Source organism: Dipodomys merriami, unplaced genomic scaffold (assembly GCF_024711535.1).
Source record: "Dipodomys merriami isolate MVZ:Mamm:240054 unplaced genomic scaffold, mDipMer1.0.p SCAF_12, whole genome shotgun sequence".
NCBI lineage: Eukaryota > Metazoa > Chordata > Mammalia > Rodentia > Heteromyidae > Dipodomys > Dipodomys merriami.
Window position 1 is genome coordinate 2,520,025 of NW_027202493.1, and position 27,139 is coordinate 2,547,163.

Consider the following 27,139-nt stretch of genomic DNA (forward strand, 5'->3'; position numbering starts at 1 on the left):
CATTTTCTAAAGCAAAAACTAATGTTCTGCTATTGCTTTGGTAGTATAGAGCAGTGTAGAGGTGTTGCTGGTTACCAGACACAGTATAGTCACAAAGAACTTATGTTTGCCAGTTTCTACTAAGTTTTTGTTTCTCCTCCTATTCACTTCTTTTATCTTTAAGGCTATGTTGAAAGGGATTTTTTTTTCCTGGTACCTTTCCCGATCCACTGGTTGGAACCTGGAATTTTGTCTCTTTCTCAAAAGTACTCTGGGAAAGCCAAAGGGTGAGGGGGTACTGGAAGTGTGCTAGTGACTCTCCTTTTTGCCACTAACTTCTCTTGCAGCCATTGTGCTTATTTCCTCTTCTAAGGCTTTACAAAGCTTCCTGTCCTGTGCAGGCCATACTCTGCCATCCAGCCCCAGAGCACTGGTTCAATGGCAGAAACTATTACCTCTATATTTATCCACTGGCTGACTGGAGGCTGTCATGTTGCAACAAGAACAGACAACTAAATATGCTCACAACTGTAGTTTTAGCTCAATAACTAACCAGGATGTTTGCAGTTATACAAGTTTCTCTTTGTCCTTTCTCTATCTTGTCTTCATTTTCTTTCCTATATGCAAGAACTCAAGTATTACTTAAGAGCTGTATGCAAGATGACCAAAGTTCTCTCCTTAACTGCTGCCCATAGGAGTGAAGGAACATTCAAGACAGCAAGGAAGGGGCTGGGAAGTTGGCTCAGTGGTAGAGCACTTGCCTTGCATGCCTGAGGCCCTGGGTTCGATTCCTCAGCACCACATAAGCAAAAAGAAAAAAGCCAGAAGTGGCTCAAAGGGTAGAGTGCTAGCCTTGAGCTGAAGCGCTGAGGGACAGCGCCCAGGCCCAGAGTTCAGGCCCCACGACGGGACCAAAAAAAAAAAAAAAAAAAAAAGACAGCAAGGAATACAACTCTGGAGACTAACACCAGTACATCAGAAAATAAACAATACAAGGCCACCTTTCTACTGAAGTCATGCCTCAGTTCAGACAGCTGGGAGCCTGTGCTCCTGGACTTTTATTTAAAATCTCATTATCTTTTCCAGAGAACAGGACTGCACTTTTTCTTCAGATAACAGTGTACAGTCCTCATTTTGCCCAGCAAAATTAATAAACCTTTAACCACCTTCTTCTCCCACACTCTTCTTTTTATTTGTTAATTAGCACTGAGTTTAGGGGACTGATTTCTGGTGATTATGTGACCTGTGTTTTACAGAAAAATTCTAGGTTAATCTCTTGTTTTTCCAGTAACTGACTTAAAAAACCCAGACCTAAACCAGGCACTGGTGGTTCGTGCTTGTACTCTTATTAAGAGGCTGAAATCTGAAGATCATGGTCTGAAGCCAGCCTGAGCAGAAAAGACCCTGAGATTCTTAATTTCAATTAACCACCAAAAAGCCAGAAGTAGAGCCATGATTCATGTGATAGAGCACTAGCCTTGAGCAAAAAGTCTCAGGGACAATGACGAGGCTCTGAGTTCAAGCCTTAGGACTAGCTTCAAACAAACAACCAACAATAAACCCCAATAAACAAAAATAGACCCCATGGGGCTGGGAAGGTGGCTCAGTGGTAGAGTGCTTGCCTTGCGTGCATGAGGCCCTGGGTTCGATTCCTCAGCACCACATAAGCAGAAAAAAAAGCCGGAAGTGGTGCTGTGGCTCAAGTGGTAAAGCACTAGCCTTGAGCTGAAGAGCTGAGGGACAGTGCCCAGGCCCAGAGTTCAGGCCCCATGACCGGACCACCCCCCCAAAAAATAGCCCCCAAATCCACACCTATAAATATTCGTTTTGAGAGTACTCTTTGCTATTGGGTTTAGACCCCTGATATACATTTCTACCAACTTTAAATTTCCTTTCTGTGGCAGACAGATTCCAAAAGGTCCTTAATAATTCGCACTTCTTGGTGTTCACCTCCTATGTCATCTCCTCTAGAAGTGTAGGCTCTACTTGATCCTTGGCTATAATGAACAAAATATGGCAAATGTTACAAAAGATTGTGACCTCCATCTGATTGGCATTTCCTAGACCTTTTGCTTGCTTTCCTTAATAAAACCAGCTTCAGTATTGTGATCCCCTATGAAATTGCAGAAATTGAGGATGTCCCGGCCAGCAAATGAGTTCAACAACAACCTCAGCCCAACTAACCTGAAAAGAACCAAAGGCTGCCAACAGGTCACTGCAGCCAGGCTTCTTCCTGGAATGAAACCCGAGGGGTAGGAGCACTGGTCCCCAAGCACATCTTCCTTTTATTCTATGTTCACAGAGCTGCTTTCAGACACAGATGCACACAGGTTTTGTCTGAGCTTTCTCTGTGTTTCTGTGAGTTTGTTTGCCCTTTGTTGCTCCATATTCATCCTTGGAAAGCACTGAGCTCCATGCCACTTGTTAATATTTGGCATACCCAACCTATATTTCTTCTCATTGTTTTCAATTCTTAATTCTTTATTTTTGAGAAATCATAGGGTAATTTTGTTCATGAAAAAAACCTTTTTATGTTGTTTTATTGAGATGTATTGTGAATCTGAGGAGAATGAACTCTTTATTTCCTTCCTGAGAAGATGAGCTTTTACTTCTCTTCTCTCCTGGATATTGTGATTATTAGATAAGCACTTTATCAATTGAGCCACACTTTCAAGAACAGACATTTGTTTTTTTTTGTTTTTTTTTTTGGGTCCGGTAGTGGGGCCTGAACTCTGAGCCCTCAGCTCTTCAGCTCAAGGCTAGCGCTCTACCACTTGAGCCACAGCGCCACTTCCGGCTTTTTTCTTTTTGCTTATGTGGTGCTGAGGAATCGAACCCAGGGCCTCAGGCATGCAAAGCAAGTGCTCTACCACTGAGCCACCTTCCCAGCCGAAGAACAGACATTTGTATATCTGTGTGCTAGTACTGAGGCTTGAACTCAGGCCCTTGCACTCTTGACCTGCCTTTTTATTTTTATTTTTTTGCTAGTTCTAGGCCTTGAACTCTTGGCCTTGTCACTGTTCTTGAGCTTCTTTTGCTCTACCGTTTAAGCCACAGATTCTATCTCTTTTTGGTAGTTTGTTGGAAATAAGAGTCTCATGGACTTTGAGTAACTGGGATTATAGGTGTGAGTCACTGGAGCCCAAGTTTTCAATCCACTTTTTGTTTACAGCTGCCACTCTACCATTTATTCCATGCCTCCAATCTAGCTTTTTTTTTCTGGTTAATTGGAGATAAAAGTCTTATAGACTTTCCTGTTTGGGCTGACTTTGAATCAAGATCCTCCAATCTCAGCCTCCTGAGCAGCTAGGATTATAGGTGAACACCACCAGTGTTCAGCCAATAAAGGAGATTTTTTAACATTTATCTTCTAAATTATTCTATGTATATTGATAGTCCAAGATTGTTAATTTTTTGATAAATGTTGTAATTTTTCATTTATAGACAGCTCAAGCTTCTTTTCAGTATAACTAAAAAAAAAAACCTCCAAAACTTGAGAGGACTGTATATGTGTGTGTGAGAGAGAGAAAGAAAGAGAGTAAGAGACAGAGATAGAGAGACAGAGACAGAGAGGGATGGGAGGAGGAAGAAGGAAGATGCTGGGGCTAAAACTCAGGGCCTGGGTGCTGTTTTTGAGGGTTTTTTGGGCCAAGGATAGCACTCTATCACAGCTCAAATTCCAGTTTCTTAATGGTTGATTGGAAACAAAAGTGTCATAGGCTTTCCTGACTGTGCTGGCTTCAAATCATGATTCTTAGATCTCAGCTTCTTAAGTAGTTAGGTTTACAGGTGTGAGCCACCAGCACCTGGCTGAGAGAATTTGTTTTGAATTGTGAGAATGTTTACAGACGATTAAAGAAGCTTTTTTTAAATTATTTTTAAGGATCTAATGTTTAAGCATATAAAGAATCATTTTAAGATGCTACCATTAGTGTTTGATTTATTAAAATTGTACATAGTAGATTTTTCCTTAATCGTTTGTTCAATTCACAAAAAATTTACAAAAATAAAATAAATGAAATATAAGCAACACATTTAAATCTATCTTTGATGAAATTCAAGTAATGTGAAATATCCAGAACACATCCCCCTGAACAATCTGTCATATTTCCAAGTAGTTACTTGAACTCCTTCAATCTTTAAAGTTATATTTGTAAGTTTAACTTAACTAATTTTCTTTTCATGTTTTGAAATTCCTTTAACAAGTGTAATACTCCAAAAGGTGAACATCTTTAAAGTCTGGTAGAAGAAACTGATATATATGGTAAATAACAGTTCTACTTAAAAACTTACATAATTATGAAGTCAATCTCTCAAGTGAAAATTGTAAAATGAAATCACAACTCTAGCCTTTGGCATTTTCCAATTTTTTCCCAAACTCTTAAGTCCTTCATAACTTCAAATAACAACAAATTAAAAACCAATTCCCAAACATAACAAAAAAAAGCATTGAAACAATAGTTTGATTTATTTTGGCATTTCTATATTTGTTTTTTAAACTTTCTTGGGTTAAAAGGTACCCAGAAAGTGAAAAAAAGTATTACCATTTATTGTTATTTGTTTATTACTATTTATTTGTTAAAATAAAATTAGAGGAGAGATAAAATAAATTAGAATAGAGATTTCAGTAGAATAAAGTTGCCTGTGGGGCCACAGAATTTTGGCCAGATACTAGATTTGACTCTTGGAGCCAATGGGTGACACATTGACTAAATTTTCCATAGTCACTGAAAACAGGGACATCTACTCTGTATTATTGAACAAGGAGTGCTCTTTTCTAGGTTTAAGGTTTATCATTATTTAATCCCACTGTCTGCTATGAAATCTGCAGCCTCCTGCTCAGTTTCTTTTTCATGTTTAAGTCTTATTTCCTTCCAGATTACATTCTTAGTTTTTTCCCAGATCTTTCTGTAGATACTGGCACACTTGGATAGCTCTTTACTGACAGACATGGAGACTGAAATCACTCTGACAAGAGAGAATATTACATAAGCTTCCATTTATCTAACACCTTTCTTAGTAAATCTCTCTTATATTTAATTTGGGTTTTGAAAAATGTGTAGACATTTCTGATACAGTGGAAGGTTCCAGTGTATGGTCCCCTGATTTCATTTTCTCCTTCCCCAAAGGAACATGTCTCTAAACTTTGCTTATGATTTCCAGCTGTCTTTTGATTTTTATGCTAATGTATAAAGGTGTCAACAAATGTATTGTTTTCTGTGTTCTTGAATTTCATGGACATATTATTTTGTAGTTATCATTTTGTGACTTCCTTTTTTTAGTTATCAATGTTACGCTTTTAAAAATAAGTTTCTTATTGTGAAAATACTGTACAGAGGGGTTACAGTTACATTAGCAATGTAATGAGTACATTTTTTTATTAAAGACTTTTTTATTGTGAAAATACTGTACAATTACATGGGCAAGATAATGAGTACATTTTTTATCAAGCATTGTTGCCTCCTCCTTTGTTTTTCCCCTACCATCCCTTCCCTCCCACCTCCACAACTACTCCCCCCCCTAAATTGTAAAGTTCATTTTCCAACATAGTGTCTTGTACATCTCATTGTTACAATGGGTCAACCTGTATCCCTATTTAGACATTTTGCTTTTTCCCTTCTCCTCCGCAAATTATACTGATGTCAAATACAGTGAAAACAGGGGTTATACCATTGGGGAGGAACATACAAAACAACAAAAAAATCACATGGTACATTATAAATATGTTAGAAACAATAGCAAGAAAGAAAATAAAAATACTTGTGTCCCTATCTTGGGGTTCATTTTGCTTAACTTCATCTTATATGGTCATATGGACATAGCTTTTGACCTTTTCTACTTGTCCCAGACAAATACTAGTTATTGCAAATAAGGGAAACCATGGAACCTATGTTTCTTTGGGCCTGGCTTACTTCATTTAATATCATTTTTTCCAAGTCTTTCCATTTCCTAACAAATGGGGCAATGTCATTCATTATGATGGAGGCATAGAATTCCATTGTGCATCTATCTATCTATCTATCTATCTATCTATCTATCTATCTATCTATCTATCTATCTATCTATCTATCTATCTATCTGTCTGTCTGTCTGTCTGTCTGTCTGTCTGTCTGTCTGTCTGTCTGTCTGTCTGTCTGTCTGTCTGTCTGTCTATCTATCTATCTATCTATCTATCTATCTATCTATCTATCTATCTAACATTTTTTTGATCCATTCATTTAGTGAAGGGCATCTGGGTTGGTTCCATGTCTTAGCTATGGCAAATAATGCTGCAATAAACATAGTTGTGCTGGTAGCTTTAATATGGTCTTGTTTGTGATCATTTGGGTAAATGCCCAAAAGTGGGATTGCTGGGTCCTAGGGGAGCTCTATATGGAGTCTTTTGAGGAACCTCCATACTGCTTTCCAAAGTGGTTGAACAAGTTTACACTCCCACCAACAATGCAGTAAGGTTCCCTTCTGGCCACATCCCCTTCAGCATCTGTAAAGGAACAACTGCCTGATAAATAAGTGGGCTAAAGACAAAGAGAAACTTCTCTAAAGAGGAAGTAAGAATGGCCAATAGACACATGAAGAAATGCGCAACTTCTCTAGCCATAAAAGAAATGCAAATCAAAACAACATTGAGATTCCACCTCACCCCAGTTAGAATGGCTATAATCAATGTTATGCTTTTGAAATTCTCTAATTTATTTATTTTTTTCAGTACAAAGACTTGAATTCAGGGTCTCATATTTACTCGTGTTGCTCATGGTTGGCTGATTGGAGATGAAGTATCAGAGATTTTTCTGCTCTGACTGGATTTGAAGCTTGATCCTCTAGATCCCTGCTAAGATTATAGGCATGAGCCAGCAGTGCCTAGATGAAAATGTCTAATGTTGGTCTGTGTAGTTCCAGTTAATTTAATTTCTATGTAATAGGAATTTCCTCAATAAATATCTCACAAATTATTTGGCTGATAGAAAATTACTCTTTCTATTTTAAAGTGACAAGCATTATTGCAATTATTATTATTTTTTGTGTGCCAGTTCTGGGGCTTGAACTCAGGGACTGGGCACTGCTTCTGAACATTTTGCTCAAGGCTAGCATTCTACCATTTGAGCCACAGTTTCACATCTGGTTTTTTGGTGGCTAATTGGAGAAAGAATCTCAGACTTTCTTGCCTGGTCTGATTTTAAACCATGATCCTCAGACCTCAGCCTCCTGCGTGGCTAGGATTACAGGGATGAGCCAACTGGCTCCTGGCTGCAGTTAGTATTTTAAAACATGTCTCTGTACAATATGTATGTGAAAGTTTTCTTGGGCTACATATATGCAACTATAAGTTCTAGTTAAAGGCAACACAAGAAATTTGTATGGCTTTTTATTTGAGTTTCAAGTTGCTCTCTGTGGTAGAGCTCCCATTGCTCTTTAATGCCAGTTTTTTCAAAAATTGTGGTATGCTGGACTTGAGATAGAGCCTTCCCCATATTTTAGTTTGGGATTTCCTAGTTGTTGGCTAGATTGAATGTTTCTCTTTATTTTTATTTTTATTTATTATTGTCAAGGTGATGTACAGATGGGTTACAATTACATAAATAAGATAATAAATAAATTTCTTGTCAAACCCTTCCCTCATTTTTCTCCTACTTTCCATCCCCCCTACCTCCCTACTCCTCCTATCCTCACAAGTTGTAGTGATTTTTTCTTTCTTTCTTTCTTTTCTTTCTTTCTTTCTTTCTTTCTTTCTTTCTTTCTTTCTTTCTTTCTTTCTTTCTTTCTTTCTTTCTTTCTTTCTTTCTTTCTTTCTGTCTGTCTTTCCTTCCTTCCTTCCCTCCCTCCCCCTTCCTTCCCTCCCTCCCCCTTCCTTCCTTCCTTCCTTCCTTCCTTCCTTCCTTCCTTCCTTCCTTCCTTCCTTCCTTCCTTCCCTCCTTCCCTCCTTCCCTCCTTCCCTCCTTCCCTCCTTCCCTCCTTCTTCTTTCTTTCTTTCTTTCTTTCTTTCTTTCTTTCTTTCTTTCTTTCTTTCTTTCTTTCTTTCTTTCTTTCTTTCTTTCTTTCTTTCTTTCTTTCTTTCTTTCTTTCATGGGGCCTAACTCTGGGCCTGGGTGCTGTCCTTCAGCTCTTCAGCTCAAGGCTAGTGCTTTACCACTTGAGCCACAGCGCCACGTCTGGCTTTTTCTGCTTATGTGGTGCTGAGGAATCGAACCCAGGGCCTCATGCATGCAAGGTAATCAATCTACCACTGAGTCACCTTCCCAGCCCCTTTTTGTTTCTTTTGTATGTTCTTCCCCTTATGATATATTCCCTATTGTCACTGTATTTGATTTGGGTACCCTGGTATTGTATATACATTTATTTGAATTAGGGAAGGGAAGGGGCACAACAGAATGGTGAGACAAAGGACAAAGGGGGAAACCAATGCAACATACACACACACACACACACACACACACACACACACACACATATATGAGACGGTATTTTGGAAATGATCTGATTGCTGATTGTTTTTCTTATACTTTTTTTTTCATAGATTACCTGTTCACATGTCTGAACCATTTTCCTGCTGTCATTTTCCCCCTTAAGTTGATTGGTAAGACTTTTGCAAATGCTGACCACCATCTTTGGTTAGTTTTGGAAAATACCTTTTAATTTTTATCAAATATGCTGTTTTAACATAGACCCAGGTCAAGTTTATTAGTCTTTTCTTATGGTTTATTTTTTTTGTGAGGTCAGAAAAATTTCTTGTGTTGCCTTCAAAGAGTTTAAATGTTTTTTTGCTTTTCATATTTAGGCCTTAATTTACTTGGAATAGAATGTTTTGTGTGTAGAGAAAGAGTTTCTATTTTCCAAGTTAACATCACCATTTACTAAATAATTAGTCTGTGTCTGCTGGTAAGTCATGTTGCTTCCATTGCATATCAAGTCTCTATGTACATATGAATCTGATTTTTAGCTTTTAAACAAAATGTATATGTGGGGTGAGGTGTTGTGTGTGTGTGTGTGTGTGTGTGTGTGTGTGTGTGTGTGTGCGTGTGTAATCCTTAAGGAAGAATTATTTTGTTTAAATGATTATAGCTTTGTATTTATTTGTGATGTTTTTCATTTGCATTTCAGATCTGCTATGGAATGTACAGAAAATTATACTAAGTGTTGATTCAAATTTTATTGAATGTATAACAATACTAGGCCATTTTTTTTGTATGCAAGTATTAGGGCCAAAACACAGCTAGCTCTCTACTTGAACCATGCCCCCAGCCCAGCTTTTTGATGGTTAATTGGAGATAAGAGTCTCAACTACTCTTTCTGCTCAGGCTCTTTCTGCCCCATCCATCAGATCTCAGCCTACTATATATTATAATGATGAGTCACTAATGCCTGGCTAATTCTGAGCCGTTTTATTCATGAACTTAGTACTTACTCCTTTATTAATGTTTTCTGTTTATTGTGTCATTTATTAATGTCTTAGTTTTTCAACAAATGCATTTTACTCATGTTATTATTCATAAATTCTTTATAATTTTCATTTTTCTTTTGAATGAGATTTGTTTTTCAATGATAATCTCTAACTGGTAATTTCCAGTGAGGGCATAAAGTATTGATTTTAAGTTTTACTTATGTATTGCTTCAGTCATAATAGTTTGTAGAGTCTTAGGTTTGTTTTCTATGCAACCAATTATATCTTCTTGGGATAAAGACGTTTAAAATTTTCATTTTCAATTATTCTTTGCTTTATTCTTCTGTCTCACTGTAGTGTCTAGGACTTAATGTCTAATACTGGATATAGGTAATGTTGGTGGGGGTCTTTGTTTCATTCTGACTGTATTGGTATTTTACCATTAATTGTGATGGTGAATAGGATTTTGTAATGTGTTTAATATTTCAGGTTATGAGATTAAATATTATTTCCTATTCCTAAGTTCCTAAGAGTTTTCTTTCCTTCCTTCCTTCCTTCCTTCCTTCCTTCCTTCCTTCCTTCCTTCCTTCCTTCCTTCCTTCCTTCCTTCCTCTGTCCCTCCCTCCTTCCCTCCTTCCCTCCGTCCCTCCTCCTCCCTCTGTCCCCCCCCTCCCTCCCTTTCTCCTTCTCTCCCTCTTTCTCTCTTTCTTTTTTTGTTGGTTGTGGGGCTTGAACTCTGGGCCTGGACCTGGATGCTGTCCCTCAGCTCTTTTGCTCAAGGTGAGCACTCTAACACTTAAGTCACAGCACCACTTCTGGTTTTCTGGAGCTTTATTAGAGATTAGAGTCTCATGGACTTTCCTGCCTGGGCTGGTTTTGAACCATGATTCTCATATCTCAGCCTCCTGAGTAGCTAGGATTACAGGAGTGAGACATGGCACCTGGCTCCTAAGAATTTTCTTTAAAACATAAATAGGTGTTGATTTTAATCGAATATTTTTTCAGAATATAATGATATGATTGAGTCCTGTTATGTTCTGGAAATGTCATAAGACATTGGCCTTTGCCTCTCCTAGATAAAGGATTTTGGTTACTATTTTTTTGTTTTTGTTTTTATTTGCCTTTTTTGTTTGTTAAGACTTTCTATTTGTTCTTAATTTTGGTTGTTCAAGATGTTTTAAAAATTTACCAATTCATCGACATTTCTAAAAGTTAGCATTTAATTCATATCATCCTCAAAGTCTTTTTCAAACTCTTATGAGAATGTCCCCTTTTTTCTTTTCATTTGTTGTTGGCTTGTACTTTTTCTTTATTTTTCTTGATTAATTTTGCTGCAGATATATTCTATTGTATGTAAAACCCATTTTTTAGTACTCACTTTGATTTTTGTGTTATATTTCATTTTAGTGTGTAACTTTATTCTTTTCTTCCTTCCATTTTCATTGATTTACGATTTTGTGTCTGATCTGGCTGAAATCTAGTATCAAGTAGGTGGTTTCCACATAATTATAAATAAAATATTTATTCAGTTTTTATTTTTTAGCCTAATTTTTAACATTTTCAATTTGATTTCATTCTTCATGCCATGCATTATCTAGGGTTTATTTTGAAACTTCAATCATATACTTTCCTTCTTTAATTTTTGTCACATATATGTAAATACTAATCATCATCTTTCCTGTCAGGTATGGTGATTACTAGTATTTATATCTTGCTCTTGACTCAGAGAGATTTATCTAACATCAAATCTTAGAGTATAATAGTAGAATGTTATTCAAAATGAGTTTTCTTCGTTAGGTTAAGGGTACACTTTTATTTCCAGTTTAAAACAAATCAGAAATGACTGTTAAATTCTTTCAATACCTTTTAGCTTCTCTAAAGATATGCACATGTTTTGACTAATTATTTAATAAGGTTGGATCATCCTTCATTCCTGGGACAAACCTTGTTTAGTAATGGAATATTATTTTTTAAATACTCTGCCAGCATTGCTAATATTTTAGCTAGATTAAAATAACAAATGGTTTTAGCTTGTAGTCTTGCTTCCTGTGCTTTCTTAGGTTTGTTTGAAAGTTGTACAGGCTTTATAAAATTAACTGGGAAGTTTTCCATATTTTCATATGCTCTGAAGAGGCTTAAATAGCATGAGAATTATCTGTTCTTAAAAGCTTGAAAGAATTCATCTGTGAAACCAAAAGATAATTGTTTCTAAATTGTTTTTTGTTTACATTATGCATCTGTTTCAGAGTAACCTTTAACATTTAGTTCTTCATACTGAACTTTTCATCTGTTGTGGCTGTCCAGTCAACATTGTAAGCATCACGCTCCATCCTGGAGCTTCCATTTACATGGCAGAGAAATGTGCACATTTACACACCTCACTCACTAACCACATATTTTTCTTTGTATAGTTATTCCTCTTATCTTTGGAATAATTTCTGGACACAACTTCTTCTCAAATGTCATGTAGTTTTCTTCTGGCATGTGCAAGTATCACATAGAAGTTTAAAGAGCACTTATAAGCTTTAGAATTATTCCTTTGAAGATAACCTTTTTTAAAAAACATACTATTCCTAAGATTTTAGAGGAATTTTATCTATATCTGATAGTTCTACTTTCCTGTTTATTTTCTGTTTTGGAATCTCCTCCAAGATACTGCACTGCAGTCAATTGGCAAATCTTTTCAGTTTCTACTTGGCCATGGTGACTTCTCATTCTCTCCTTGTTTTATTTTTTTTGGGGGGGGGTCCGGTCGTGGGGCCTGAACTTTGGGCCTGGGCGCTGTCCCTCAGCTCTTCAGCTCAAGGCTAGCGCTCTACCACTTGAGCCACAGCGCCACTTCCGGCTTTTATCTTTTTGCTTATGTGGTGTTGAGGAATCGAAACCAGGGCCTCAGGCATGCAAGGCAAGTGCTCTACCACTAAGCCACCTTCCCAGCCCCCTCTCCTTGTTTTTATAACCTTGACAATTTTCAATTTCTCTCATTTAAAATTTGTCAGATGTCTTTGTCATAATTAGAGTGGGGCTTTGTATCAGAAGTAAAATACCCTTCTTAGCACATTATATCCAGGACATTGGTCCATAATGTCTATAAACAGAATCACTGGTGATGTTACCTTGGTCACTTGGCTCTGGAATTAAACTATAAAGTTACATGTTTCCCTCCTTAACAGACTGTCCTCTCTAGATGGAATTTACTGTGGATAACCCACATTTATCAGTGAGGGTTTATACATCACCTTGTTAAGGGCATAGCATTAGTTGGGATTCTTATACATGTGTCTTTGGGTCTTCTTTCAGAGTGAAATCCTCAAGTTTATATTTCAATTCTTCTACTGATTTTTTATTATGTTTTAAATTCCTAAGATCTGTCCCCTTACCCCCTTCCCTTAACACTGATAGTTAATATTGCCTGTTTTTATTCTGTGGATAAAATATTCTTTTGTATTTCTCTTGTAGTGTTCTTCCTGTCAAATTGCAAAGGTGATTTTCTCAGTTTGTTCTGGCCTTTATCTCTCATATAGTAACTGTCTCCTGACATTTGAGTGAGTCATGGATCATACTGAGAGAGCTTAGTGTCTAAGGTGATTTCATGTTGACCTCTTTGGCTGTGTTGTTTCACTTAAGAAAACCTAAGGCCAGTGTCTTAAAAACAAAAACAAAAACAAAAACAACCCACTATTGGAGCTAGAACTTAGGGCCTTAAGCTCTTACTCAGGGTTTTTTTTTTTTTTCCCACTCACTTGTTTTTGCCAGTTAAATGGACATAAGACACTCTGATTTGTCTACCTGGTTTAGCTTTGAACCTTTATTCTCAGATCTCAGCCTCCTGAGTAGTTAGGATTTTAGGAGCAAGCCACCAGTGATCAGTGTCTTTAACTCTTTAGGTCTTGTCTGTCTGTCTTCCTCAGAGAAGGCTCTTTTTTTAAAATTGCATTTTTTGGTCTCCTTTCTCTTATTATTGGTACCAGCGATTGAACTCAAGGTCTTACACTTGCAAGGCCGGTATTATACAATTTGAGCCACACTTCTAGGCCCTTGGTTTTTACCTTATTTTGAAATAAGATCTTTCTTGCTTAGGCTGTCCTGGGTGGCAGTCTTCCTACTTGTTGCATCTTTATGTCACTGGGACTGACAGGTGCAGGCTGCTGCATCCTAGCCATGGTACTTCCCCAGTATCTCACCTTACAGGTGAATGCCACTGCACCTAGGGTTGGCCAAAAAGGAGTCTCAAATTTCTTCTTCAGTTGACCTCTGCTATCCTAAATCTCCATTTCTCAAGTACCTAGAATTACAGGCTTGAGAGAATATGCTAGCTCAGAGAAGGCTTTTCTAATCTCCCCTGACTGTTGTTTGCTTCGTACTCATCTGCATGCCAAGAGGGAGAAAAAGAGTAAGGTACTGAAATGTCTAAGATCTAAATACTCACTCGAACCCATATTTCCTCACCCCAACTGTGCCTTCATGTTCTTTGGCCTCAAGACCCTGAATTTTACCTTCTGCTTCTCTGCAAGGGTCAGGAAAAATTGCTCAATGACATCTAGAGGTCTCAGAATCTCTTAGGCCTTCTTCTTCTCAGCCCCAACTTCTTCCCATTGATACTATTGGATTATTCATGGTGTAAAACTAATTTGCTTCCCATGTTTCACCACTTTTCTCTTAGTGTTCTACTACTGAACTAGATTCCCAGCACTTTATTTCTTCTGAGACAGGGACTACGTATGTAAACTGACTTCAAATTTCTTGCTTTGCTCCATGCTTTTAAGAAGTTACTTATTTGAACTGTATTTCCCAAGATACACCAGAGAATTTCAACCCCACTCAGGTTTTCAGGCTGTAGCTTCCTAGGCCTTTATATTCAGGCGAAAAAAATGGAATTGGGGAAAGGAGATTGGGAAGGATAGGAATAAGATCCTTACAAAAAACAAACATAAGCTGGACTCTAGTGTCTGTAATCTAGCTACTCAGGAGACTGAGACCTGAGGATTGTTGTTCCAAGCCAGCTGGGCAGGAAAGCTGGCAAGATGCTTATCCCAATAAACTACCAAAAATCCAGAAGTGGAACCATGGCTTAAGTGGTAGAGAACTAGCTTTGAGCAAAAAGAAGCTCAGCCCTCAGACCCTGAGTTGAAGCCCATGGCAGGCATAAAACAAAACAAAAGCAAAAAAACAAACAGAAACAGATTTTTTAAAAAATTAAGAAAGGACTAGAAGTGTAGCTAGTGGTAGAGTACTTGTCTAACATGTGAGAGTCCATGGGTTTTCTCTCCAGCATTTCAATCTTTCAATTTAAAAACTGCTCAAGATGTTGGAGGAATGATTGTGTGTGTGTGTGTGTGTGTGTGTGTGTGTGTGTGTGTGTGTGTGTGTGTGTGTGTGTGTGTGTGTGTGTGTGTGCTGGTCATTTGGCTTGAATTCAGGGCCTGTTCATTGGTCTGAGTTTCTTTTTGCATAAAGTTAGTGCTCTACCACTTGAGCCACGCTTTCCTGCCTGGCTGGCTTTGAGCAGGTACTGTCAAATCTAAGCTTCCTGAGTAGCTATGATTGTAGGTGTGAGCCACTGGTGCCTGACTTTGGAGGAATGATTTTTATTTCATGGATTAGAAAGACGGCAATGCTGGTTGATAAAATGTTTTTGAGTTTTTTTCAGCCTACTTGTTGGAAATGTCTCATGTTATTGTGGTGCCACATAGCAATAAGGACAGAACTTGAAAAGAATTCAGCAAAGAAAAGTTTTTTTCTTCTGTAGAAGAATGTGCTAATGACAGGAAGTTAAATAAACATGTGCTCTGAGTGGGTAGTCTGTCCAGGTTATATTCCTAATGTGTTTCTGCCCCTCATTCTAATTGGACATAACTTAGGTTCACAATCTTTTGTGATGGGCTAGTTTGAAAGGGATTACAAGTTTGTCCAAGCAATCAGCCAAGACTAGGAAACTCTGTGAAAGCAAGAACTTGTTAGGAAAACAAGGGATATGGCTTAAGTAAAATCACTTCTTGTAAGATGGATGCTACCCTTAAAATGGCAGTGCTTACATTAAACAACTATTTTGATAGAAAAGATTCTAATTCCTATAATCTTTATTTTTAATGTTAATAGAGAATTTTTATTTCCTTCTTATTTTTCAGCAATTTAATAGTTTTGAAATAGAAATTTTAGCTGTGCATTTTCAATTTATTGAATTATTACTTTCTGTACACATGAGTAAAACTGTTAACAAATTTCCTTAAATAAAGCTTGATCCAATGGTAGAAAAATAATCATAATAATCTTCCTTGATAAACACAGCAAAATTAAGAATCTGGTAAGCAAAATTAAGAATCACTATTTGATATTACAATTATTCTTTTTTTATTGTGAAAATACTGTACAGAAGGATTACAATTACATGGGCAAGATAATGAGTACATTTCTTATCAAGCATTGTAGCCTCCTCTTTGTTTCCCCTTCCCATCCCTTCCCATCCTCCCCCCCGCCCCCCCAATCCTCCCTGCGTCCTCCTTCCCCCCCACCAAAGTTGTAAAGTTCGTGTTCGACAAAACGACTTGTACATCTCATTGTTGCAATGTGTCCACCTGTATCCCTATTTAAACGATTTGTTTTTCCCCTTCCCCTCCACAAATTATACCGACATCAAATACAGTGAAAGCAGGGGTTATACTGTGGAGGAGGGACGTACAAAGCAACAAAAAAATTATCTTATAAATGTGTTAGAAACAATCGCATGAAAGAAAAAAAAATTTGAATACATATCTTAGGGTTCATTTTCCTAACATCACCTTATCTGACCTTTTCTGCTTGACTCAGACATATACTAGATATTGCAAATAAGGGAATCTTTATTTTTTTTAAAGCTAGTCTAGGTTTGAGTTGCCAGAAGTTCTGTAAACTATACTTAGTGTGTGTGTTAGGAAGAAGCATATTCTTAGTTTAAATAAAAATATTTCAACTGCTGATTTGCTCATTTTAGGGAGAATAATTTCACTACATGTGAACCTCATGGGGAAAAACTGGATGGTTAAGTAGTGTACTTCACACAGTGGGATCCAACTCACAGTGGCTTGTTCTTCCTATGGCAAATACTGTTCCACCTTCATTTGAAGCAGGAACTGATACCCAGCACTATAACAATTCTAGCAAATGTGAACTTAAAAGTGAAGTAGAAACACACCAGGTACATCTTTCCAAGTAGTAAGCTAGTTAGTAGTAAAAGACATTTGCAGCATTTGCTGTTTGTAAATATTCATTTTGCTGTGCAAGAAGCCAAAAGACTGAATTGTTTGTTGCTCCTCCAAGGTGGCCTGGAGGAAGATTTATCTACTCCAGGAGACCACTCCCTGCACTCACAGCTAGGAGGGTCCCTCTAGATTGGAACACTGGCTCCTGGTGAGATTTTTCAGAGCTTAGCCTGTGGTGGGACATGGGTCTTCTCTGTCCCATGACATACATCTCTCAGACCTAGGCCAAGTAAAGACTCTAGCAGGCATTGGAGGCCCCTCTAAACCCTGGGGAGAGGTAAGCAGCCCCAACCAGTGCCTCTGGTATTTCCCCACCCAGGTGAATAGAGCCTTTACATAGAGAAACCATTTCCTACTTCCTTTCATTTGAACTGCACTATTTTTTTTTCTAGCAACAGCAGAAGGAGAAGGAGGAAGAGGAGGAGTGGGAAGAGGGGGAGGAAAAAGAGGAGGAAGAGAAGAAGGAGAAGAAAAAGGAGGAGCAGGAGGAAGTACCTCATCACTTAGATTCTGTTTTTCAAAAAAAGTACTAACCAGCTATTAGTTTTCTGGGTCTCTGGACAATTAACTAAGGCAAACTTCAGATTTGTGTGATCACTGCCTTTTTAGAGTCCAATAGCACTTTTTTTTTTTTTTTTAAGCACTCAATGGCTCATTTCAGCTAGACCTAAATATCCTTACAGTGCAAACATTATTTTTGGCTCAGGGCTTATGCTGTGCTATCTCCCCAAGCTTTCCATGAGCCTGTGGACTGCTGGTGGATGATGGGAACCTATTCAGCCCCTTGATTTGCATGTCTATCAGTGGTCTTTCACAGCCCAGTGGCTCCAACAAGAGCCGGCAAAGGCTGCATTGTTCTGCAGAAATGCCCCATTAGCACTTCCAGCCAGGCTCTGACTGCAGCCCAGCTGAAATAGAAATACCTGTTAGTTTTCCAGGAATCCTCATGCCTTTGCCTTTTGATTTAACCTCCCATTTCAGGATTTTTGATGAAGACTTCAGACTCTCTCACATTTTATAATCACATCATGTGATTTCCACATTGTCTCTTTCCTCTTCAATCCAAAAGGGCTAGAGATTGAATTGTCACATGGGTTGAAAGTTGAAAGTCTTCAGAAATGTAAAGCAATTGTATTGAGAGAATTTTGAAATCAATACTTTAGAATAGAATATAAAATCATGGTCAAGAGAATGAGGGGGAAAAACAAAAGAGGAGGTAACAATGCTCGATAGGAAATGTACTCATTACCTTATTCATGTAACTGTAATCCCTCTGTATACTATTTTTACAATAAAGAACATTAAAAAAAATCACAAAGAAAGAACAACCCCATTAACAAGTGGACTTAAAAAGAGACTTCTCTGAAATGAAATAAGAATGGCCAATAGATACATGAAGAAATGCTCAACATCTCTGACCATAAAAGAAATGCAAATCAAAACAAAATTGAGATTCCACCTTACCCAAGTTAGAATAGCTGTAATCAAGAAATCTAATAATGAACCCGGAGAAAGATGGCGGAAGAGAAGCTGGAGGCTAAACAAGCTCTTGCACATAAAGCAGTTTTAGTGTTCCAGTGAACAATCCTGGGCTAGAGAATCACACCAAGTGTGCTATCATAGTACAGAGAGTTTGGCCAGAGAGGAAAAATCCAGGCAGCTTGACCAAGGAGACAGATCTGAGCACTTGCTGGTGTCTGCAACAGCAGTGGTAGCAGCTGCTACTGCAGCTGGCATATCAACAGAGAGAACATACGACAAAGGTGCCAGACGCGGTGTGCAAGTAGATTCTACTCACTACCACCAAGAATTGACAAGGAGCAGAAATCTTCATCCTGCTGATTGCAGACTATGGATGGCCCAGAAACCAAGAGGCTGGCATGAGTAGACCCAAGACATCCTCACTCTTTCTCATGGAGCAGCGGTGGGATGGTAGCCCCTCCCGCACCACTGGAGAAGAACTCCATCTTTGATACTGACAAAGGCCAGGCTGGAGCAGCTAGCTACAACTCAGGCCTTGGAAGAAAACAATAGGAGCCATTCCACAGGTCACAGGAACCTGACCTGACTCAGCTCCACCCAGGGGAAAGTTGCCCTTCCCAGACAGAGAAAACTCTGCCCCTGGAGGAGTGACTTTCTTCATTGGGTGTACAGAGACAGAGGCTGCCCCTCTCCACTGCAGCCTAGGCCTGCAGTCTCAGCAGCAGGAGGGGGTAAAAGACAAATAATTGAAACTCAGTAAACATAAATCTCCATAATGGCTCCAGGCTGGACTCTGTGAGTGTCTCAGGAGCTAGCCTGTCAGGGAAAAGCTACTGATTGCTGATAGGCCTCAACCCTACCCAGAACCTAGCTTCATCACAGCAACTCCAAGCTAGAGGAAACAGCCTCAAAGCAGATCTCCCTTCCACTGAACTAGCCTAGAAGGAGGATGACAAAGTCCTGGGTAAGGCAGAACACTTTTCTGCCTGCTCAAACAAACTGACAAGAAACTAATCAAGTCACAGAAAACCAAAAACAACAAGTAAACCAGAGACTCCACCAGAGACTCCACCAAGAGACTGGTTGTGGACACAGGGGAGATACAAGATTCCCCTGGTCTCCCACCACCCATATATCAAAGAACTCCTTTTTCTACCTAATTTTTTAATTTAAAAAAAATTGTCTTCTATGTTTTTCTTTCTTTAACAATTTTTACTTTAGGTGTGTGTGTGTGTGTGTGTGTGTGTGTGTGTGAGAGAGAGAGAGAGAGAGAGAGAGAGAGAGAGAGACAGACAGACAGACAGACAGACAGACAGAGACAGAGACAGAGAGACAGAGAGAAAGAGAGTTTTTTGTTTTTTAAAAATTTCTTTAAACCTTTTGGTTCTTTTTTTTGCATGACTTAATTGCTGTTCTGCTCATTCCCAGATACATACTCTTCGTCAAGTATTAGACCTTATACTTCATTGTGTACATACTTAATTCAGAAATTGATTACTCAATTCACAACCTCTTAGGTTTACCTTCTGTAATAGTAGTATTATTTCTTTATACCTATATAATTTTTAAGTATTCGATTTTAAAATTTTTTTTATTTTTTCATTTTTCTTTTTATCTCTCTCCTCCTCTAATTCTATCCTTCTTTCTATCAGTATTATTTCTTTATACTTACATAATTTTTAAGTGTTTCATTTTTTAAATTTAAATTTTTGTTTTTGCATTTTTCTTCTTTCTTTATCTCTCTCCTTTCATTCAGTTCTTTCCACTTCCTCTCTGAGATTAGGACTTGGTTAAATTCACTCTTTCCTTTTACCTCTCCACATCCCTATAATTCTATTTTTCCCCACAATTCTCCCTAAACCTGACTTTCTGGTTTGCTGAATCCCTCTTTGATGTTCTTAGCCTATTAGTCCATAGTTGTTTGATATTGAATAGGTTGTATCTGTTGCACTAGATTTATCTGCAGCCATAATGACTGTGCAACTACAGGACTCTGGTTGATGCTTGCCTTAAAATAGTGTTCTAGCATGAAAGTTGTGTTACTTTCATACCAAATGGGCAGAAGAAGCCAGAGAAACACACAAAAATGGCAAGTCCAGGTATCTCAACCTCCACTCATGATAATCAGGTGACAGAACAGTTAATGAATAATCCAAAGGGGAGTTCCAAAAAAGCTCTACAAACACTACTGGTAAACATGGTGAATGAAAAGCTTGTAAACCTGGACAGGACTCAGTGTGAGTGTGACAGGGAGCAAGAAGAGGCTAACCAAAGATTAATACAGGGACATCGTAAGCATAATGAGTATAGCCAAAAATTAATACAGGTATCTGCTGAGGGTGAGGAAGCTAATCAAAGATTAATTCAGGAATTGCATGAGCAGGCTAAGAACAGTCAAAAAGAAATACAAGAATTGTGTGACCTTGAGGAAGCTAATCAAAGAGTAATACTGCAATTGCCTGAGTGGGATGAGAAGAGACAAAGATCAACAGAGGCATTCATGGAATCCACAAACAGACAGTTGAAGGAATCGAGGGAGACCACAAAGGGAATGCTGAATAGGGCCCGACAGAAGGAAAGGGAGTCCAATGAAACCATAAACAATCAACTAAGGGATTTGAGAATAAACACTGAACACCAAATTAAGGAAGTAAAGAATTCTATACAAGATCTAAAATAAAGCTCCGACAAAGAATTTGAAGCCATCAAAGCCGACCAATTAGAAGGAAAGGAAATAAAAAGCAAAGTAGAAAGTCTTGACAGTAGGTTAGACCATGCAGAAGATCGAATCTGTGGGATTGAAGACAGCCTAAATATGATAGAGAAAGAACATATAATTCTCTAAGACAAACCCAAGAAATATGATAGATGTATCCAACATTTAGAAGGCCTAATCTGAGGATAATGAGTGTAGAGGGGCACCTAAAGACAGAAGTTAATGGTCTAAGAAATTTATTTAACAGGATCCTAGCAGAGAACTTCCCATACATGCAAAAAGATAGGCCTATTCAGATCCAAGAAGCCTTTAGAACCCCAAATAGACCAGACCAGAATAGGACATCCCACCGTCACATTATAATCCGCACAGGGTCAATTCAGACCAAGGAAAAGATCCTTAAAGTTGTCAAGGAGAAAATATCAATCACCCATAAAGGGAAAACAATTAGAATGACTTCAGATTTCTCAGCAGAGACAATCAAAACAAGAAGAGCCTTGAATGATATATGCTACACCCTAAAGACAAACAACTATCAACCAAGAATACTGTACCCAGCTAAATTCTCTTTCATAGTGGAAGGTCGAATAAAAACCTTCCAGAGCAAACAAAAACTGCAACAATACATCTCCACCAAATCAGCCCTACAAAAGATACTTAAAGATGTCCTACACATAGAAAACCAACGAGGCCACAATAAAGGCCAAGAAACCACATCCAAACTGAGAATCCAAGAACCATAGGAAGAATCTAGTTGTCACAGCACCCAAGAAGGTGGATAACATGGCAGGAACTACCAAACACCTCTCAAGTCCTAACTCTCAATATAAATGCACTTAACTCTCCAATTAAGTAACAGAGACTGTCTAATTGGATTAAAAAGTAAGATCCTTTTATCTGGTGCCTTCAAGAGACACTTCTTGCCATAAAAACAAACATATTCTGTAAGTGAAAGGCTGGAATAAAATCTACCAAGCAAATGGCCCCCATAAACAGGTGGGAGTTGCAATCCTAATATCAGATAAAATAGGCTTCAAATTAAAATTAGTGAGAAGAGATAAAGAAGGTCATTACATACTAATTAAGGTATCTCTCTTTCAGGAGGATATTACAATTCTAAATATCTATTCACCAAACAACAGAGCACCCAAATATATCCAAGAAAATCTACTTTCCCTCAAATCTCACAGAGATACAAAGATATTAATTGTTGGGGACTTTAAAACACCACTATCCCCATTAGGTAGATCAACCTGGCAAAAACTCAACCAAGAAACTGCAGATCTAAAGAACTGCATAGATCAACTAGATTTAACAGACATCTACTGAATATTTCACTCAGCAGCCTCAGAATACACGTTCTTCTCAGCAACACACAGAACATTTTCCAAAATAGACCACATTTTAGGTCACAAAGCAAACTTATCCAAATTCAGAAACATTGAAGTTATGCTCTGCATTCTCTCAGACCACAAAAGAATAAAATTAGAACTCAGCACCAAAAGCTATCAAAGAAATTCCTATAACACATGGAGGCTGAACAATACACTGTTAAATCACCAGTGGGTCATGGAAGAGGTTAGAAAGGAAATTCAAATGTTCATGATATTCAACAAAAATGAACACACAAATTACCAGCTCGTCTGGGACACGGCAAAGGCAGTACTCAGAGGCAAGTTTATAGCTCTGAGTTCCTACATTAACACATTGGAGAGATCTGGAACCAACAATTTTATGAGACTCTGAACCTCCTTGAAAAAGAGCAGCAATCATTATTCCACAATACTGTGAATTTCCGGAAATTAAGTAATCACTTAATCACAATCAAAAAAAAAAAAAAGAACCTTGGGGAAGGGAGGGAGGGAGGGGATGGTAGGGGGAAAACAATGGAGGGGGTAACAATGTTCAAGAGGAAGTGTACTCATTACCTCACTCATGTAACTGTAACCCTCTGTATAGTATCTTTACAATAAAAAAATTAAAAAAATAAATTAAAAAAAAGCAGTTGATAAGGCTTAATGCTAGCTTATGATAAGAGTCTTTAGCCAATGAAGATTAGCAAGGAAATTCCTTGATTAATAAAGACATGTTATGATTAGGAAAAAGGGGAAAAGGTCTACTTTTTTTTTTTTTTTCCTGTAGTGCAGAGAATCAAATAGAGGGCCTGGGCTCATTGTACCAATGATAAAAAAAAAAAAAAAGAGCAGCAAGCTAAACCCCAATCTAGTGGATGGAAGGAAATAATTAAAATCAAATCTGAATTAAATGAATTAGAATAAAAAAATAGAAAGAATCAACCAAAAAAGAGTTGGTTCTTCAAAAAAATTAACAACATTGACAGACCCTTAGAAAATCTTATCTGAAAAAGAATAGAACACACCGAAATAAACAAAACCAGAGATGGGAATGGAAACATCACCACAGAAACAACCAAGATTCAGAACGCCATAAGGGAATACTTCTCAAACCTTTATGCTAGTAAGTTTGTGCATCTAGAAGAAATGTATGATTTCCTAGCAAATATCAACATGCCCAAACTAAACCTAGATGATTTAAACCAACTTAACAGACCTATATCAAGCATCAAAATAGAAACAACAATAAGAGACCTCCCATCTAAGAAAAGCCCAGGGCTAGATCAATTTACAGCTGAATGCTACAAGGTCTTCAAAGCAGAATTCACACCAATACTCTTTCAACTCTTCAATGAAATTGAAAGAGAAAGTTTACTACCGAACTCATTCTATGAAGCCATGTAACTTTCATCCCAAAACCAGGCAGGGATTCATCAAAGAAAGAGAACTATAGACCCATTTCTTTCTTTTTTTTTTTTTTTTCTTGTTACTTTTTTTTTTTTTTTTTTTTTTGGTGAAAATACCATACAGAGGGGTTCCAATTACATGAGCAAGGTAATGACTACATTTCTTTTTCTTTTTTTGGGGGGGGGGGGGAGAATACTGTACAGAGGAGTTACAATTACATGGGCAAAATAATGAGTACATTACAAAGGAGGAGGCAACAATGCTTGATAAGAAATGAGTCATTTCTTATCAAGCATTGTTGCCTCCTCCTTTGTTTCCCCTTCCCATCCCTTCCCATCCCCTCATCCCCACCCGTCTCCCCTCCCCCACGCCAAAGTTTTAAAGTTCGTTTTTCAACATAAAGTCTTGTACATCTCGATGCAAAACTTCTGAAGAAATTTTTTGCCAAATGACTTCAACAATTCATCCAAAAAATCATACACCACGATCAAATAGGATTCATTTCAGGGATGCAAATCTTGTTCAACATACGCAAATCAATTAATATAATTCATCACATCAACAAGAGCCAGTATAAGAACCACATGATTATCTCAATAGATGCAGAAAAAGCATTTGACAAGATCCAATACCCCTTTATGATAAAGAATCTGGAAAAACTAGGAATCCATGGAACATTATCAATATAATAAAGGCTGTGTATGACAAACCTACAGCCAGCACTATATTTCATGGCAAAAAGTTCAAGCCATTTCCTCTAAATTCAGGAATGAGACAAGGATGTCCACTCTCTCCACTCCTCTTCAACTTAGTATTAGAGTGCTTAGCTACAGCAGTAAGACAAGATGCAAACACAAAGGAGATCCAAATAGGGAAAGATGAAATAAAACTCTCCCTCTTGCAGATGATATGATCTTGTATTTAAAGAATCCCATGTACTCCACTCCCAAATTACTCGAGGTGATCAGAAATTTTGGCAAAGTAGCAGGATATAAAACTAATTCTCCAAAAATAATGGCTTTTCTGTATGCCCACAATGAGAAAAGCATGCCTGAAATCAGGAAAGCAACTCCTCTTCTAATAGCCCCACAAAAAATAAAATGCCTAGGAATTAACTAAAGAAGTGATGGACCTCTATGATGAAAACTTTAAAAAAAAAAAAAAAGGAAATCAAAGCAGAACTTAGGAAGTGGAAAAACTCCCATTCTCCTGGATCAGAAGGATCAACCTTGGGAAAATGGCAAAACTTTCCAAGGCTATCTACAAATTCAATGCAGTACCTATTAATAATTCAACCTCATTCTTCAATGAAATAGAAGAAACAATGCAAAAATTCATATGGAACAATTAAAAACCCAAAGAGCAAAAATGATCCTTAATAGAAAGAATAGTGCTAGAGGAGTATCAATACCAAATTTCAAACTCTACTACAAAGCCATAGTAATCAAAACAGCTTGGTAATGGCACAAGAACAGACCTCAGGACCAGTGGAATAGAATTGAAAACCCAGAAATGAACGCACAGACCTATAGCCACCTAATGTTTGATAAGGGAGCTAAAAAAATAGAATGGAAGAAAGACAGACTCTTCAGTAAATGGTGCTGGCAAAATTGGTTAATCATCTGTAGAAAACTAAAGCTAGATCCATATATATCACCCTGCATCAGAATCAACTCCAAATGGATCAAAGACCTTGGAGTCAAAGCAGACACTCTGAAAATATTACAGGACAGAATAGGAGAAACCCTAGGTCTCCTTGGCACAAGCTGAAATTTTCTTAATAGAGACCCAGAAACACAACAAATCAAAGAAAGGTTGGACAAATGGGACTGAATGAAATTGCAGAGCTTCTGCATGGCAAAGGACATAGCTAGCAATATCAATAGAAAGCCCATGGATTGGTAGAAGATCTTCACTAGCCACACAATGGATAAGGGTCTCATCTAGAATATACTTGGAACTCAAAAAATTAAATCCCCCCAACAACAAATCCTCAAAGAAAGAACTGCCCAATAAATAAGTTTGCTAAAAACTTAAAGAGAAACTTCTGTGAAGAGGAAATAAGAATGGTCAATAAACATACAAAAAATGTTCAACCTCTCCAGCCATAAAAGAAATGCAAATCAAAACAACATTGAGATTCCACTTTACCACAGTTAGAATGGCTATAATCAAGAACTCTAACAACAACAGATGCTCCAGGGGATTTGGCCAAAAGGGAACCCTATTGCATTGTTGGTGGGAAGGTATACATGTTCAACCACTTTGGAAAGCAGTATGGAGGTTCCTCAAAATACTCCACATAGAGCAATCCCATTTTTAGGCATTTACCCAAATGATCACAAACAAGACCATACTAAAACTACCAGCACAACTATGTTTATTGCAGCATTATTTACCATAGCTAAGATATGGAACCAACCCAGATGCCCCTCAGTAGATGAATGGATCAAGAAAACGTGGTATATTTATACAATGGAATTCTATGCCTCTATCAGAAAGAATGACATTGCCCCATTTGTTAGGAAATGGAAAGACTTGAAAAAAATTTTATCAAGTGAAGTAAGCCAGGCCCAAAGAAACATAGGTCCCATGGTTTCCCTTATTTACAATAACTAGTATATGTCTGGGACAAGTAAAAAAGGTCAAAAGCTATATACATATGACCAGATATGATGAGGTTAAGTGAAAAGAACCCCAAACTAGGGACACAAGTAGTTTTTCTTTCTTGCTATTGTTTCTAATATGTTAATAATGTACCATGTGAATTTTTTGTTTCTTTTTATGTTCATTCCCATATGGTATAACCCCTCTTTTCACTGTATTTGATGTCTGTGCCCTGCATCTTGTATACACATTTTTTTCTAATTTGGGGTGGGGAAGGGAAAAAGCAAAATGCTTAAATAGGGATACATTTTGACCCATTGTAACAATGAGATGCACAAGACACTATGTTGAAAATTGAACTTTACAATTTAGGCAGTGTGTGTGTGTGTGTGTGTGTGTGTGTGTGTGTGTGTGTGTGTGTGTGTGTGTGTGTGTGTGTGTAGTTGTTGAGGTGGGAGGGAAGGTATGGCAGGGGATAAACAAAGGAGGAGGTAACAATGCTTGATAGGAAATGTACTCATTACCTTGCTCATCTAACTGTAATCCCTCTGTACAACATTTTTACAATAAAAATGTATAAAATAAAAGAAAAAAAGGAAATCTAATAACAACAGATGCTGTTCAGCCTCTCTGAAAGCAGTATGGAGATTCCTCAAGAGACGAAACATAAAGCTCCTCCATGCCCCAGAAATTCCACTCCTGGTCGTTTACCAAAATGACCACACTCAAGGCCATCCTAAGTCTACCTGCACAACCATGTTCATTGCAGTATTTTTTTTTTTTTTTACCATAACTAAGATATGGAACCAACCCAGATGCCCCTCAGTAAATGAATGGATCAAGAGCATGTGATATATACACACAATGGAGATTTAACAGAAAGAACAACATTGCCCCATTTGTAAGGAAATGGAAAGACTAAAAAATTATATTAAGTGAAGTAAACCAAGCCCAAAGAAAAGTAGCTTCTATGGTTTCC